The sequence below is a fragment of the Myotis davidii genome, unplaced genomic scaffold, assembly GCF_000327345.1.
Source record: "Myotis davidii unplaced genomic scaffold, ASM32734v1 scaffold32, whole genome shotgun sequence".
Taxonomy (NCBI): Eukaryota; Metazoa; Chordata; class Mammalia; order Chiroptera; family Vespertilionidae; genus Myotis; species Myotis davidii.
Window position 1 is genome coordinate 11,407,927 of NW_006286587.1, and position 16,443 is coordinate 11,424,369.

Sequence of the window (16,443 nt, forward strand, 5' to 3'; positions counted from 1 at the left end):
TACTGATATTTAAATTGTTAGTATAAACTGCTGCAATATGTATTTGCCTTCCAATAAAATTGTTTTTTAATTAATTATTATTTTTATTTTTTAATCCTCACCCAAGGATGTTCACTGATTTTAGAGAAAGGGAGAGAGAGCGGGAGAAAAACATCGATGTGAGAAAGGAACACTGATTTGTTGCTTCCCTTGCATGCCCAGACTTGGGATTGAACCTGTAGCCTAGATATGTGTCCTGACCAGGAATCGAACCCACAACCTTTTGGTGTACAGGACAATGCCCCAACCAACTAAGCTACCTGGCCAGGATAAAACTGGGTCTTTTAAATCTCAGTTCTCTCCATTTCAGTAACACCTCTCTTTCTGCATCTGCACTGACAATGTCACAGGAGCCTCCCTGACTAGACCTCCTCAAGGACTTGTTGCTGCACCTGGCTAGAGCAGAGAGTAGAGGAAGCAGAAAGTGGGAGTGACATACATTTAGTAAATGCTCCTAGAGAAAAGGAGCCGGGGGAGGTAAAACAGGTAGGAGGAAACATAGCAGAAGGCAGGGTTGAAATCCAGTAGGAGAATATGCAAATATGAAAGAGAAAGAAAGATTAATAGTTGTCAGAGTCTGGGGAGAGGGGAGATTGTGGAGTGACTGTTAATGTGGACTTTGGGGATGATGAAAATATTCTGGAATTAGTGGTGATGCTTATACAACTTTGTGGACATATTTTAAAAAATCACTGAGTTGTATGTTTAAAACACTAAAAAATAAACTTAAGGGAAATCCAGGGGTGAAGAGATTGGGACATGGAGAAGTAGTCAAGGCCATCTAATAGTGAAGCAGATGAAGACTGATTGAAAGCCTATGGGACTTGGTGATTAGGAAGGAAGTGGGGAACTTAAAGGGAGTAGTTTCAACAGAATGGTCACTCCCATTTCTTCTCCTTTCTGCTACATAAATTGTAACTCAGATGGTTATTCCTTCACATACTTTTATGTTGGCAAAATGTCTGATGGTTCTGCAAGTTCAGGAATGTGTTCATTGTGGGTGAGCTTGTGAAACTTTGATATGTGCTCATGCTCACTGAGACATCGTTATAAGTATGCCAGTCTTTCTGCCATTTTAAAACCAAAGTCATACAATAAAACCAGGTCAGCTCATGATGTCTTAATCTCAAACATAATTTCCAGTGGCCCTAAATAAAGCAGGCATTGCCTCCTTTGAATTCTGGTGATAGCTTTCAATTGTATGGCTATTTGGCAAGTTGTCCTGTCTTCTGTCAGTTTATTGATGGCGTACTGTTAGCCTTGTGATCCTGGGTCAACCATGTGTATTCTCTGAACCATATTGGCTCAATTTATAAACTTAGAGTAAAAAGAGAGTAATAAATCTTAATTTGAGCACCCCTTATGGCTTTGAAAACTATCAAGCAAATGTAAATAATGTTTAATTGATATTTATATAATATATATAATTGATTTCAGAGAGGAAGGGAGAGAGAGAGAGAGAGAAACATCAATGATGAGAGGGAATCATTGATTGGCTGCCTCCTGCATGCTCCCCACTGGAGATCTAGCTCACAACCCTGACATGTGCCCTTGACCAGAATCAAACCCAGGACCCTTCAGTCCACAGGTTGACACTTTATCCACTGAGCCAAACCAGCTAGGGCATGTTTAATTGATGTTTCAAATTAGAGAGACAGTTAAATTCTTTAGTGCTTTTGGCTTTATTTTGGTGTAGGACTAGTTCCCTTAATGACTAGTTTGTAGGATCATAGGCCTTGAATCTGTGTGTGCTTTACTAAGGCCGCCTGCCTTCTTCAGTACTAATTGGTTGAATTGAATATTGTTTAAATGAGAAAAATCCAGTATCATACTATGATTGACTTCTGTGTTGCCTTCATCTTTTTTCTTTATTTCTTTATTCTGCTCTCCTCTTAGGTTTCCCGAATGAGCCTGCTGCAGTGATTGCCCTCAGCACCATTAAGGAATGGCTGGCCAAGAATCACCACGAGGTAGGGAGAACTACACAATCACTGAACATTCAAGGTGGTGTAATTTCCAAAAATCACATAAATGTATTTTATAAATACCAAGTAGGCCTAGTCATTGAGCCAAAGCTAGATGATCGTGCTTCATTCAGGTACCACGAGTAATTGAGTATTTTCTTGTAATTAACTTACTGTAGGGATTACATTGATTGGTTTTGGTGGTGAAGAGGCAAAGTGATTGGAATCACTTAGCAATGACCTCATTTTTATATCTTTCAATAGTATAGGTCTTGTATGTAAGAGAGAGAACAGGATGGATTTCATTAAGAGGAAGAATGAGAGATTTTCCTTAGAAAGTTATGTTATCTTGGTTGACAGGAGATTCCTGGTATAGAGTAAAATTGTTGCATCCTCAGTTTTCTTTATATATAACTAATCTCTTCCATAAAGTAACTTTTGAGTATGAGATTGGAGTGGACTTGGATTATTGATAGTTAAATGGTCTTGATCAGGATTATTTATGAAACAAAATGCTTCCATCAGAGTATTCATCACACACCCTATTCTGCTTATTTATTAATATCTTTGGGATTTTTTTTCGATAAACAGGAAAGTTACTCAAGTAAACAAAGCAACACAATAAGTAGAGCACTGTGGAGGCTCAGATGTCAGAGGTTCAGAGGTTTGGCAATTAATAGCAAATAAGTTTCATACAGTAAACAGTCTTGTGCATTTTCTTCTGATTTTGTTTTCCTTCTCAGATATTCAGATGAGTACTATAAAAAAATGCTGTTCCATTTATGATGGACCATGAATTTAGTAGCTTTTTTCTTGGGTAACGGGTGGATTATTTGGAAATGTTTGGGTTTGGAAATAAACTGTTAGAGTTTCCTAATGAGAGATAACTCTTGATGCCTTTGTGTGTTTAAAAAATACCAGTGTCACATTTTGCTAATGATAGTAATTTCAATATTTCTTAAACAATTATAGGCATTGCTATCTCAAATAGAAGTGAAGACCAGATGGCAAAGCATATGCATTTTACCATTTGCTCTTTAGTTTCCTCCTACTTTGAAAGGTATACAAATGACAACTTCAATTTAGAGGATAATTTTAATAACCTCAAAGAAGCAGAGTAAAGAATTCTGAAATAGCCAGTTTGCAAAACATATCTTTGACAAGTATCATTTTCATGACAATCTTATGAAAAATCTAGGATAGGTATTGTTTTTCTTATCCTCATCTAGAATCACAAAGTTAAATGACACACTCAAGCCTTTAGAGTCAGAGAGACAAGAGCTTGACTCACCCCTCCTGACTCTCACAGTCATTCTTCCTTGGAATGCTCCTGAGGCAAGGGAAAGAAAGTTACACCCTTTGAAAGGCAGTATTTTCGATATATCTCTTGATCATAATAAAGACTCCTCACCTGGACCATCTGTTTTGCAAAAATATAGACGGTTTCATGAGTAAAAGTTGATAAATGAGCTGGTGTATGGTGCAAATCCATTATTTACTCTAATGGGATGCTCCCACTGATAGAAATTCACATGTGTCATATTGGCATGTGATGGAAGTACACAAAACCACACATAACATCAAGGAGGTGATAATGAAGAGCAAACATGTTGATCATGTTTATACCTTATTGATGAGTTCTACTGATGGATTCCTTTTAGTTAACTACTCAGAAAGTTATTTTCCATAGACATTTGTTATCTCAGTACTTCTACTTCATGGTTTTTGCTCTAATTTCTTTACAAGCCTACTATGTATTTGAGTCTGTTCTTTCACTTTCATATCCTTTTCTTGCTTATTTCTTGGGTCTATTGTAGAAAATGTAGATAATTTGAGTTGAGAAACACTTTTATTGCTATTGCAACTTTAAACACAAGCCATGCTAATTCTCTTTTAGAAGGCTTACTGTTCCAATATGCATTGGCTAGCCCAGCTCACATGGCACAGTGGTTGAACATCGGCCTGTGAACCAGGAGGTCATGGTTTGATTCCCGGTCAGGGCATATGCCTGGGTTGTGGGCTCAATCCCCATTGTGGGGTATGCAGGAGGAAGCCAATCAATGATTCTCTCTCATCATTAATGTTTCTTTCTCTCTATCCCTCTCCCTTCTTCTCTGAAATCAATAAGAATATGTTTAAAAATACATATTGGCTAATTTTAACAAGTTAGCTTGAACAATCAGGTTTTACTTTCATAAATGGTTTATAAGTGTAAGACGTGGAGAAAGCTATACAAATTGATTAGCACTATTTTTATTTATCTTTTGCTCTGTTAACAAACACTGGTTAAGGATTTATGAAAGTATTACTTCTTACTCAGTTGTCTCTTCATTAAAGTATTGTTTTGACATTCTGATTGCTTAAGTTATTTATTTACTTATTTATTTACTCATTTGATAAATATTTATTGAATTCCACTAAGCACAAAAAACTTTTCTAGATACAAAGTACATAACATGAAAAAAACGTAATTCTTTCTTTATGATGTTCATAGTCCAGAAAAAGTGAAACATAAACAAATGAAAAAATAAGAAAGTTCCAATACTATAAGTAAAACAGGTAATTGGATAGTTAGTTATAGGGGTGTATGGTTTTAGATAATATAGAGACTACTCTGAGGATGTACTCTTGGAACAAAGATTTATATGATGCGAAGGAGCAAGCCAAGCCTCACAGAGACCTTGTAGTAGGACATTTCACATAGAGGTAGCAAATAGAGAAAAACCTTGAGAGAAGAATGAGTTTAATACTGTTTGCAAGCAATGGTAAGAGAGATGGTGTAATTGAAGCAGAGGGATAAAAGAATGACAGGAGATAAACTTGGGACAAATAGGTAGGGGTCAGATCATAGAGTGTTGGAGTTTTGGGAGAGACTTTGATTTTTATTCTAAGTCCAGTTGGAATTTGCTGAGGGCTTGGGCAAGGAATGACATAATTGGATTTATCTTTAAAAAGACAGAAAGTCTGGCTACTTCCTGGAGAATGAGTAGATTTGAGAGATGTCAGAGTAGAAAAAGGAAGACTAAGAGGCTCCTGCAAAAAATCTAGGCAAGAGATGACGGTCTTTGGAATACAGTGATGATAGAAGAGGAGGTGACAACATTGTTTGTAATATATTTTGACAATAGAGTCAACAAGAGTTGGGGGTTATTTTAAGATAGGCTAGCTTATACTACAGTTACAAAAAACATCCAAACCTCAGTGCCGTAGAATAGCAAAGGTTTAATTTTTGCTCACCCTATTTGTATATTTTGAGTCAGCAAAAGGCTCTAGCTTAGTCAGGAACCCAGGCTGACAGATACTCTACCTTATGAAACATCCTCTATCACATGACAGGAAAAGATAGACAAAAGTAACAGCCCTTAAATGCTTCTACAAAGGATGATGCATATAATGTTCCCTCACATTTCATTATCCAGAGCAAGGCACCAAGCGGGCAGGGAAATGCAATCCTCTCATATGTTCAGAATAGAGGCAACTGGATATTGATAATTAGTAGTAACGTCTATCATAGTGGCAAGTCAAATGAGATACATGAAGAAAATAAAAGAGCCAAAAATGACCACTAGAGCCATGGCCAGGTGGCTCAGTGGCTTAGAGTATCACCCCAAGCACCAAATGGTTTCAGGTTTGATTCCAAGTCAGGGCTCATACCCAGGTTATTGGTTCCATACCCGGTTGAGGAGTGTATGGGAGACAACTGAATGATGTTTCTCACTCACATAAATGTTTCTATCTCTCTCCCTTCCTCTCTCTCTAAAATCAGTAAAAACATATCCTCAGGTGAGGACTTTAAAAAAAAAAAAATGACCACCACAGTTTTGGCCTGTGCACCTGGGTAAATTTTGGTGCATATTGAGAAACTTGGTAGGGGATCATATTTATATTTTTTTAAAGAAAATAAGACATGTTACAGACAGTTAAGTCTAAGATAATATTAGATATATAATGAAGATTTCAAATAGAATGCTGGCTATTTGAGCCTGAAGATCAAGAAATACATCAGAATCAAAGATGTAATAAAATTGGTCAGATTGTCATAACTTTAACTTGGGTTTGAGTCTTAGTTTGAGAATGGTTGCAAGAACTAGAAATATACTCAAGCTAAGTTATATAAAAGAAGCTACCATACATAAATAAACTAAACGAAAAGTCTTGAAGGCCAAGAGTTGGAACTAGAGCAGGGTCTCATGCGTGACTGGAATTGCAAACAATAAATCCAAAGAGCATAGTAGTTCATTTTCATTCTTCTCTAGAATTCTGTCTCATATCTCTGTTTCATCATCATTATTTTTTGCACATTGTCTTCCCTACTCATTCACTTGCTTAACATGTGCCTACCCATTCATGGGTCAGTCAGTTCTGCTTGAAGCAAGGTTGGGGTTTAGCTTGGTGAATGCAGTTGCATCTTCTGGAATTTTCAGCTGGTCAGGTCCTCTGAAATGTTCTTTTGAAAATATGGCGGACACATGTAATATGACTCTCCTATCAGCCACCATTACTTTCCTCCGTCAGATGAGTGTATGATTCAATGGTACACATCTTTGTAATTTTTTACCATAAATAATAGTAATGTTTTGTATATAGTGAGCCTTCCAGATTTTTTAAACCCTCAAGAAATGGTACTTCTTTTCCTTTCCAAACCAATAGTTGATTTAATTCTATGTAGCTGCACCAATGACCCCAATCTGGGGGGCTAGAAATTTTCACATCCAGAGGTCTGACTGGAATATTTGGGTCACAGAAATTACGTTTTTGTCATCCACCATCCACGTGTTACCTTTGCCCAGAATCTGAACTGTGAGGGGGCTGTTGTCACCACGTATTTAAAGCTATACAGGGACTTGAGGGAGCCCAGCTGAACAAACAGTACAGTTGGGTCTAATTGCAGTGGCTTCAGCAGAAGAGATGGAACAGCCCTTTAATAAAAAAAGGAAGAATCCTCAAGAGGGTATATTTAGGGCACAAAAATGACTTACTAAAACTAAAAGCTATAATGACTTGGGATTGAAAAGTTGCAAAACAAAAGAGAATATACACTTGTGAGAACTGAATTATTTCTCTGAGAAGACCAGAGAGATGACTTATCTTACAACATAGAACAGAAATACAAAGAAATGGAAATATGACTGAAGAGACAAGATATGTGGCAGAGAGACCCAGGGACCCAGTATGAGGTAGGCAAGGAATGAAGGTTACCCACTGGCATTTTCATCTACATTAAGAATGAAGAACATCTGAGTTTAGAAAATCAGAAGAAAAGAATATCAGTTTGCTATAAAAAAATGACAGCATGTGGCATGATAACCTTTCCCTTAGTTCCCATTTTTCTCAAGTAGAAACTTTATTACAGAGACAAATGAACAAAATAAGGGGTTTTTATGGAAATGAGCAGCAGAAATGTGGCCCAGTCTCCTAAATTGAGGTGGCTGCTCTGTGTTATCGACTGCAGTTTTGTGCATTCCTCATTATTCATGCAGTCTAAAAATATCATTTCTTGTTAAATAGTTATTTCCCCCCGCCACAGCTCTGAGCCACCCCTTTCATATTTGGACGTTAGCCTAAGAAATGTTTGTATATGCCTGCTCTATTACTCTCTACACCAACTGACTCATGGCATGTAGCTGTTTGTCTCTGAGGCATTGTACATAGTATCTGTAATGTTCTCTGTAGAAAGTGGAAGAAGAAAGGGATGTCTTTCACCCCTAAAGCGATAGCCTGATATTGTGAGATGTTTTCCCATGACAGAGGTCATGTTCAGTGATTTCAAAGACTACGAGGAAGCAAGCTTCTGAGGTACCTAGCACTTATGTTAAGCCTTCTGGGAATTACATCTTAAGGCAAGGTATCTCAGATGAAGATTCTGCGCTGGAAGGAAGATCAGTGGTGTCCAGGGTACTTTCAAATGTGAAATCCCTAAAGTGCTAAAGGGCCTCAGTTGTAGTATGACAAAACTTGACCTCCCTCTCCCTCCCATTCCAAGTATAAAGCAGTGGATAGGTGGGCAGAAGCACAGCATTCTGGAAAGCTCTGATTTAAGCTATGGCTGTGCACAGCATTCAGAGTAGAGGCTGTGGTTCACCAGAGACCAGGCCCCAGCTGCATCTTTGCAGATCTTTGAGGATGGCATTTCCCAGAAAATTTCCCCATTTAGTCACTCAATGGGAATTTCCTAATCTCTTCCCTCTTGCCAACAGACCCACTGCCACAAGGAGACATCCTTGTTTCCGGGGGAAGGGAGGGGGAACAATTTAATGGAAGAGCCTCTTGTTCATCTTTGACTTGGATGAAGTACCTGCCTTGACTTGGATATCACTGACTGTGAGGAAACCAGCTCTGCATTTTTTAACCCCAAATCAGTTGTCTTCTAAGCAGGAAAAAGATGCAGGTTTTCTCTCACTGCATGCAAAATTGGGGCTTTTGTCTAACATGTAGTCTTTTTAACTGTGCTTTTAGCACAAATAGATTATTGTTGAAAATGTTGAATGTCATCTTCTTGTCCTTTAAATCGTTTACTATGTGTCTTCTGAGGGACACAGGATGCCAGTGATATTGCTATTTGGCATGTTCAGTAGTGTGCCTACGGATGTAGCAGGGCGTAAAGGGATGCTATGTGTATGTTGTATTATACTGAGACAGATATCCATCCATCTCTGCAATTTGTAACAAGCAAAAGTACCAGACCTTACCCAGTATGGTCTAGGCCTCAAGGTCAACTCATGGTTCCCAGAGAACAAAATTAGTCTTGAGCTTTTCATCGGTGTTTTTTAGAAGTGAAGATATTGATTTGTGCAGTGTGGAAGCAGTAGCACTGTCACCCTCCCCTGCCTTTCAACCTTCATATACACAATCCACAAAGTATTGCAAAAGGTGAACAGAATCCTTTACTCCAGAAAATAGAATTGGGAATCTACTGAAGAGATGCAAGTTCAGCTTTCTGAAAGGTTCATATGCTGTTCTCATGATAAGTTGACAAGATCAGGGAGGGAGAGAGTCACTTGTTTCTTCATTAAGGACCACAAAGGAAACTCTAGGTTTTGGTGCCAAGAGTATTTCTTCTCCTTCCTGGCAGAGGTCATTGAGCATATGCAGTGTTAAAAATTGTTTGTCAGGTTTTTTTTTTTCAGAATCACATTATGGATCACCAAAAAAACCCAGTGTGGGGCCTGCCTTATGTCTTTGACATGAAATGCCTTAGGATCTTTGTGGTTCTTAAAAGGGGGGCTTAAAGGAAACATAAAATGATATATTTCTGATGGGAAAATTATATCCTTCACACCAGGTTTCAATTCCTGTGAATGATTTTTTACAGAAATGCAAAACACATACTGCATGGCCCCTCAGTTCCACACAACACAGGGGTGTGGTTAACATTCAGAGAACTGGGAGGAGAAAATGAAGTGCCCAGTGTTCTCTCTGGGGAATGTCTTTTTATGTCCTCAAATGTCATTTGAGAATCTATGCCAGCCTTAGTGTTTGGTGAAATATAAGGATAAAATATGTGTGTTTTATAAAATAAACTCCATCTTAAAATACTCACATTCTGTGCAGGACTGTGGTTATGGTAATAATCATCATCATTCTAATATGCTGCTATAAAAATGTATCCTTTGACTAGCACAAGCATGGTCTTCAGGTGGAAACCATGATGCTCATTGGCTGTGACATAATTGAGGAAAATTATTACCAGACTTTACACATATACCATGTTTCTAGGGCTCTTCCAGAACCCTGATGACTTGCAAACAGTTTATGTTTTCTCTCTTCCTCCATCTTCCTTCCTTCCTTCCTTCCTTCCTTCCTTCCTTCCTTCCTTCCTTCCTTCCTTCCTTCCTTCTTCCCTTCCACCCTTACCTTCTCCTTTCCTCATACATTCCTCTCTCTCCTCCTTTTCCTTTCCACGCTTTGATGCACACACATTCACACACACAATACTTTCCCATTTTCATGCTGTCTTTGTTGACATTTGTGAGACTGACATTGTGGGCCAGAAGGGAATTTTAACTCTTTTTTTTTAAAATATATTTTATTGATTTCTTACAGAGAGGAGGGGAGAGAGATAGAGAGTTAGAAACATTGATGAGAGAGAACCATCGATCAGCTGCCTCCTGCACATCCCCCATGGGGGGTGTGCCCGCAACCCAGGTACATGCCCCTGACCGGAATCGAACCCGGGACCTTTCAGTCCAAAGGCCGACGCTCTATCCACTGAGCCAAACCGGTTTTGGCGGAATTTTAACTCTTTATCTTATGGTTTTACCTTTCCATTGTTAGAGTGAAAGGCGCACCCCAGGAAGCTTCTGCCTTAACTTGGTGGCAGTGTTCAAGTGCTCATGCCACCATAGACTGCCTCACATTGGAGCCTGCTACGTGAGCACATCCACTGCCTCTCTATCACCACATTGCTTTAGCATGTGGTCACAACATGCGCACCCAAGTTTTTGGAGTCAGAAATTAGATCCACTTGCTATTGCCTCCAAGCTTCATAACCCTGTTCCTGTATATTATAGGGTGTCCCAAAATTCATGCAAGAAGTAATTTTGATAGAAAACAAAGGTTTATGATTAAAAATTGTAAATTTTTTTATTGATTATTAGAGTATACAGAATAAGGTTATGTATGGAAGAGCACATCAGGTAAATGGCCTCCATAGCTTTGCTGGCACATACTCAAATCCATGATCTTCATTGGTCTTCATTGTCCCTGCTCCTGGGCCATAATTGGTACTTGGTAATGCTTATCAAATTGAAGGAATTGAAATCAAAGGGCAACAGATATTAGAATCTGATTCAATAAACCAAGTAAAATTAGGCTTTTATTTTGTTGTTGTTGTTGTTGTTGTTAATGCTCATGCAAAATTCAAATCTTGTGTGAATTTTGGGACACCCTATAGAAGCACATTGTATAGAATAATATAAATTTTGCCAGTTAGCCAGTGTGCCTAGGGTAGAGAGAGCTGTAATAAGATACTTTTTAGCCACTAAGTAAGATTATATCAAATTTCCATCAAAATCCTTCAGTCTGTTGTGCTGAATCAGTCCCCTAGTCTTACTCTGGGTGGAGAGCTCCTTAAAGTTTAATCTTTTTTTTTTTCTTTTCTTCCAGTAAGGCATGTCTCGATAATGAAGGTCCCAGGGAGCTCTGGTGACACCAACCTACAATCCCATGTAGTGTAGGGTGGCTTGTTTATTTCTGTGCTGAGGTATAGTCAACACACGTCCTCCTCTCCCAGCTGTTCTTAACCCAGTACAGTGCCCATTATGCCCCCCTTGCTTTTAGATAAAGAGAATGAAGTATAGAGAGAGCTGGAAAATGTACTCTGTCTTGGTGGGGGGAAGAATTATGTTTAAATATGTGTCGGTAATATATATATATATATATGTATATATATATATATATATGAATATCACAATGTCTGGGCATTCTAGAGAAGAGTTTTAGGAGATGCAGAGTACATATAGGAAATCGCTAAAGGTAGACAGGAAACCGATATTTTTCTGGTACTTATTGTGTCCCATGGCTTATGTTTGGGATACATACATTACATGCTTTTATAATACATGTTATCACTTTTTAACAAATCAAGGTAATATTTTGTCCTTAATTTTACAGATGTGATAGTTCAAGTTCAGGGAAAATAAAATTCTTAGGGTTAACTAGTTTGCCTTTGCATGCTTTTCTATAAAACTGTTTCTGTGGCCAATGGCAATTAGTGAAAAAATGAATATCTTACCCAAATGTAGTCACTCGAAGTACATTGGTAGGCATGGAATCCAAAATTAGTACCTTTCTCTGGGACATTTTGCAAACTGGAGTTAGGAAAGGAAAATTAGGGTTCACTTTGGCTGAGAAACTGAGAGATGTTGAGCTCAGAAGCTGCCAGCAGCCATGTTTCTTGCCATCTGGGGTGGGGGAATGTTGAGATTTAAGGAAATATTTTGTGGAAAATGTTACTCATTGTTGGGTAGTTGGCAGTCATAGAGCCCATTCTGCTGGCTTGAGTGAAGAATCAAAACTGAGGCAAAATATGGTATATTTTAGCAAAATAGAATGACCATCCATTTTTAGTTTTAATAACTCAAGCTAATAATTCTCAACTGAAAAAAAGGAAGGGCTGAGAATCATTTGTAGGACTCCTCCCAAAGAGCTATATGTTTTGAATAATTCATTTTACCCCTTTCAGAGAACCTGCTCTATCGAACTGCTGCTTTTAATGGGAGTATTTCAGGACCTTCAACTATACTGGGTTGTAAAAGATATTTAGAGTCACTGTTCTCAATCATAAAGTAGTAATAGCCCTTTAAAAACTTTGGTCTTTCAAAGCTTACTTTCATTTAGGGCAGTGATGGCGAACCTATGACACGTGTGTCAGAGGTGACACGCGAACTCATTTTTTTGGTTGATTTTTCTTTGTGAAATGACATTTAAATATATAAAATAAATATCAAAAGTATAAGTCTTTGTTTTACTATGGTTGCAAATATCAAAAAAATTTCTATAGGTGACACGGCACCAGAGTTAAGTCAGGGTTTTTCAAAATGCTGACATGCCGAGCTCAAAAGGTTCGCCATCACTGCTTTAGGGGGCAAGTCAAAAAGAGTTTTTGTTTACTCAGAGATGGCTATATCTCTCTCCTCCTTCACTAACCTGGAGTTAAGAAAAAGGTAAGTTTTAACAGAAGCCAGTGCTAAATAGAAGCATAAGACATGTGTGTTTGTAAGACAATGGATCACTTAACAATGGATCACTTAAAAGCCCATACTTAAGATTATGGAACAGCTTTCAAGACTCCAGGATTGTGTCGATTAGGCCGCAATATAACAGTAGCTTGAATCCTCCTCCATGCAAGGAGAATGGGAATAATGGCTTCCGGAAGGTAGGTGGGAAAAGATATGTTGCCCTTCACCACTGGCAATTATCTCAAAGAGGAAGTTTAGTGTAAAGATTAGAACATTGGAACAAGAGTCAGAAAATGTGGGCTCTAATCAGATTCTTCCACATTCTTACATAACCTTAGACAATTAACTTCCTCCTCTGGGCTCCTCATCTGTAAAATGGGGTTGGTAGACAATGTCTCTTCCAGTTCTACCATTCATTGCCATTGATTTTGTCTTTTGGAGCAACACCCCTGATGCAGCCAACATCTTGTTTTTGCCCAGTCATCATAGCACAGTCACACCAACATGCATCTTTGTTTTTTCTGAGTCTTCAGGCTTTTCAACTGACATAATAAAGCATTTGCATATGCTGTCTAGACGCCTTTAAGAAGATCCCCAATTAAAAAATATTATTGATTTTGTTATTTTTATTGATTTCAGTGAGGAAAGAGAGGAAGAGAGAGATAGAAACATCAATGATAAGAGAAAATCATTGATAGTCTGTCTGCTGCACACCCCACACTGGGAATCAAGCCTGGAACCTGGGCATGTTCCCGTGGCTGGAATTGAACCCGGGACCCTTTAGTCTGCAGGAAGACACTCTATCCACTGAGCCAAACCAGCCAGGGCAAAAATATTATTGATTTTAGAGAGAGGAAGTGGAGGATAGAAAAAGAGGAGAAGCATTGATTGATTGCTTCCTGCAAGCACCCAACTGGGAATTGAACCCACAACCAGGGTATGTGCTCTGACCTGGGAATCAAACCTTTGGGTGTACAAGAAGATGCCCCAACCAACTGAGCTATGCTACCCAGGGCCTCATTTTTTATATGTTTATTTAGAATCAATACTAACAATCCTTATGTGGAAAGGCCACCATGTTGCTTTTTTGTAAATGATCTGAATTGTATGGCACTTTTAAAATAGCCAAAATTTAGAAGTCTTTATGTTATGAAAGCTGCTGATTATCTGAATGATGTGATATTTTTATAAATAGAAAATAAACCTCTGAGCATGCGGTTGGCTCTACATATGCCACAGAGGTAAAAAGGACACTGAAAGGTCCTACTGAAGGACCATTTTAATTACAGAAGCATGTGCTGTCTTTCTTCTTTGGTAGGGAAGAAAAAGAGCCCTTTGCTTTACCCTCCCCTTTAATTTATCAGGACTCATTTGCTGCTATGATTTTTTTTTTAGTATATTTTATTGATTTTTTACAGAGAGGAAGGGAGAGAGATAGAGAGTTAGAAACATTGATCAGCTGCCTCTTGCACATCTCCTACTGGGGATGTGCCCGCAACCCAGGTACATGCCCTTGACGGGAATCGAACCTGGGACCTTTCAGTCCGCAGGCTGACGCTCTATCCACTGAGCCAAACCGGTTTCGGCATGCTGCTATGGTTGAATGGAAAATCAGCAGTCCCGCCACTGTCACCTAGCTCAAATCAGAGAAGAACAAAAATGGTTCTTTCTCATTCTGTGGAATTAAATGATTTGCTTATGAGAGGAAATGTTCTCAGCTATGACTCTGTTTTAGAAGGAAACTGTGGCCACAGCTATAACCATCTCACTGTTTCTCCTTACACATTTAGACATAGAGGTGGCCTCTATAAAAACCAGACCCCCTTCAATGATGACACCACTATCCACTATGTAAGAAACATGAGTAGGTCTGTCAAAGTCATCATTTCTCCAATCTCTTGGCTTATCAACAGAAAGCATACTAGAAGAAACCTCACACAACATCAGACTAGGCTAATACATTTATGGTAAAAGCAGATTTTGAGGAGCTGGAGTATGAGCCCAGTGACAGGAGGACTTGCTAATATACCCTTCTCAATCATACAGTTCTTCTCAGTCCTATTCATGCACAGCTTAGAAGTCCCACCACATGGGAACTTGAGTGTATAGAAGTAAGCTTTAGTGTCTTCATTACATACCAGGGAGTCTTAACATTTAGTTGATAGACTATTCATTTGAATGAAGCAAGAATAGAAGGATATTGGAAGATTTACAGTTTCCTCAACCCATGTTGATTTCACATTTCTAAAACCTGGTCATATTGAAGTGTTCACATTTGTGATCCTAAGTTTGAAGGCCTAGGGCAAGGAAGTGAGGGCTTCAGGTATATTCTGAACTACTGATCTTAGACTTGGTTCTGCTGCAAGAATTGTAACCACTTGGCATGTGACCTGCTGAGGATCAAGAAAGTGATGGTCAGTGGACAGGAGGTGCTACCTGTACATATAGCTTCTGCTATGGGCACTCTTTACAAAAAGACAGAGATAGGAAGAGAGTTATGTTTAAATGATATAATTTATTTTCAGTTTCACAATAAACCTTTTCATAAGACATACACATTTGTTTTCGTCCATCTGTCCAAATTCTCATATGCTTCTTAGCCTCTTTCTGCATTGATGTGATGCTAGCTCACAGACATTTTGTTTTTTAGTTGGTTCTCTGATATTTCTCCTAAAATATTAGCCAGGATTTCTTTGTTCAATGGCAACTTAAACTCCAGTGATCTCTTCTAAAGCTGGAGGGGAACTGGGCTTTGTTGAATTTATTGAGAGATGTGTCTGTTTCCAACATTGGGCTTTTTTAAAGTATAATTTTGCCAGTGTGAAATTTTTGCTTCCTGTAGTGACTTTAGATACCTAAGAATAACTCAGCTGCATTTATTTTGCAACATAAACATTGGCTGTGTCTAACTAGCAGATCTTCCCTTGATCTGGGCTGTTTTTCCTGCCCTATTATACACCAAAGAGTTCCCCGAATGGCCTAGGCGTTGGTAAGCTTGTTGGAAGAATACTCTCCTGGGACTAAGGAGGTTCTGGGAAATGTTACCATTTTGTCACTAAAATATGGTGAAAATCACCTGGGAAATAATTAAATCAAACAACTGGGCTACCCCCTAAATCTACTAGATTGAAATATTTCAGAGGAACAGCAGCTTTTATTTTAAAACTAGAGGCCCAGTGCACGGGATTTGTACGCTGGTGGGGGGCATGGCCTGTGGGGATCAGCCTGCTGTGGGAGCGCAGATCATCTAGGTCAGCTGAGCATCTGTGCACCTGCTCTCTGAGCAGCTGCTCTCTGGTCCAGCATCTTCCATGGAGCCAAAGCACTCGCCTCTCCAGGGACAATAGCACTGAGAGGTAGCAGACTAAGCCTCAGTCCCGTGGTGGCCACGAACCTACCTCCCAGCCTCCGGGATCAGCTCTATGAGCCTAGCAGCAGTGGTGCTTCATGGCCTGCAGGCATCTGGAGGAGGCAGCAGGAGGCGAGGTGGAGGCAGCAGGAAGCGAGGAGGAGGAGCCTGGGGTGAGGAGGCGAGGATCGCAGCCCGGGTTCCTGCCTGTCGGCCTGGGGTTCGCAGTGGGAGCAGCCACTCATTCTAATCAGCCAAGCAGTGCTCCCACTGTGGTAGCACACTGACCACCAGGGGGCAGCTCCTGCATTGAGCGTCTGCCCCCTGGTGGTCAGTGCACATCATAGCGACTGGTCTACTAGTTCTGGTCATTCTTCCATTTGGTTGCTGAGCTTTTATTATATAGAACTAG

General features: G+C 39.3%; 1 protein-coding gene across 1 annotated transcript in view; it reads left to right on the forward strand.

The window, feature by feature from the left end:
- MACROD2 (MACRO domain containing 2) overlaps positions 1 to 16,443 on the forward strand; it is a 1,283,682-nt gene that overhangs the window by 767,685 nt on the left and 499,554 nt on the right. Inside the window, exon 4 of the mRNA XM_015560286.1 lies at positions 1,936 to 2,009. The gene's annotated coding sequence lies outside the window, so the exon portion shown is untranslated. The remainder of the gene's footprint in view (positions 1 to 1,935; positions 2,010 to 16,443) is intronic.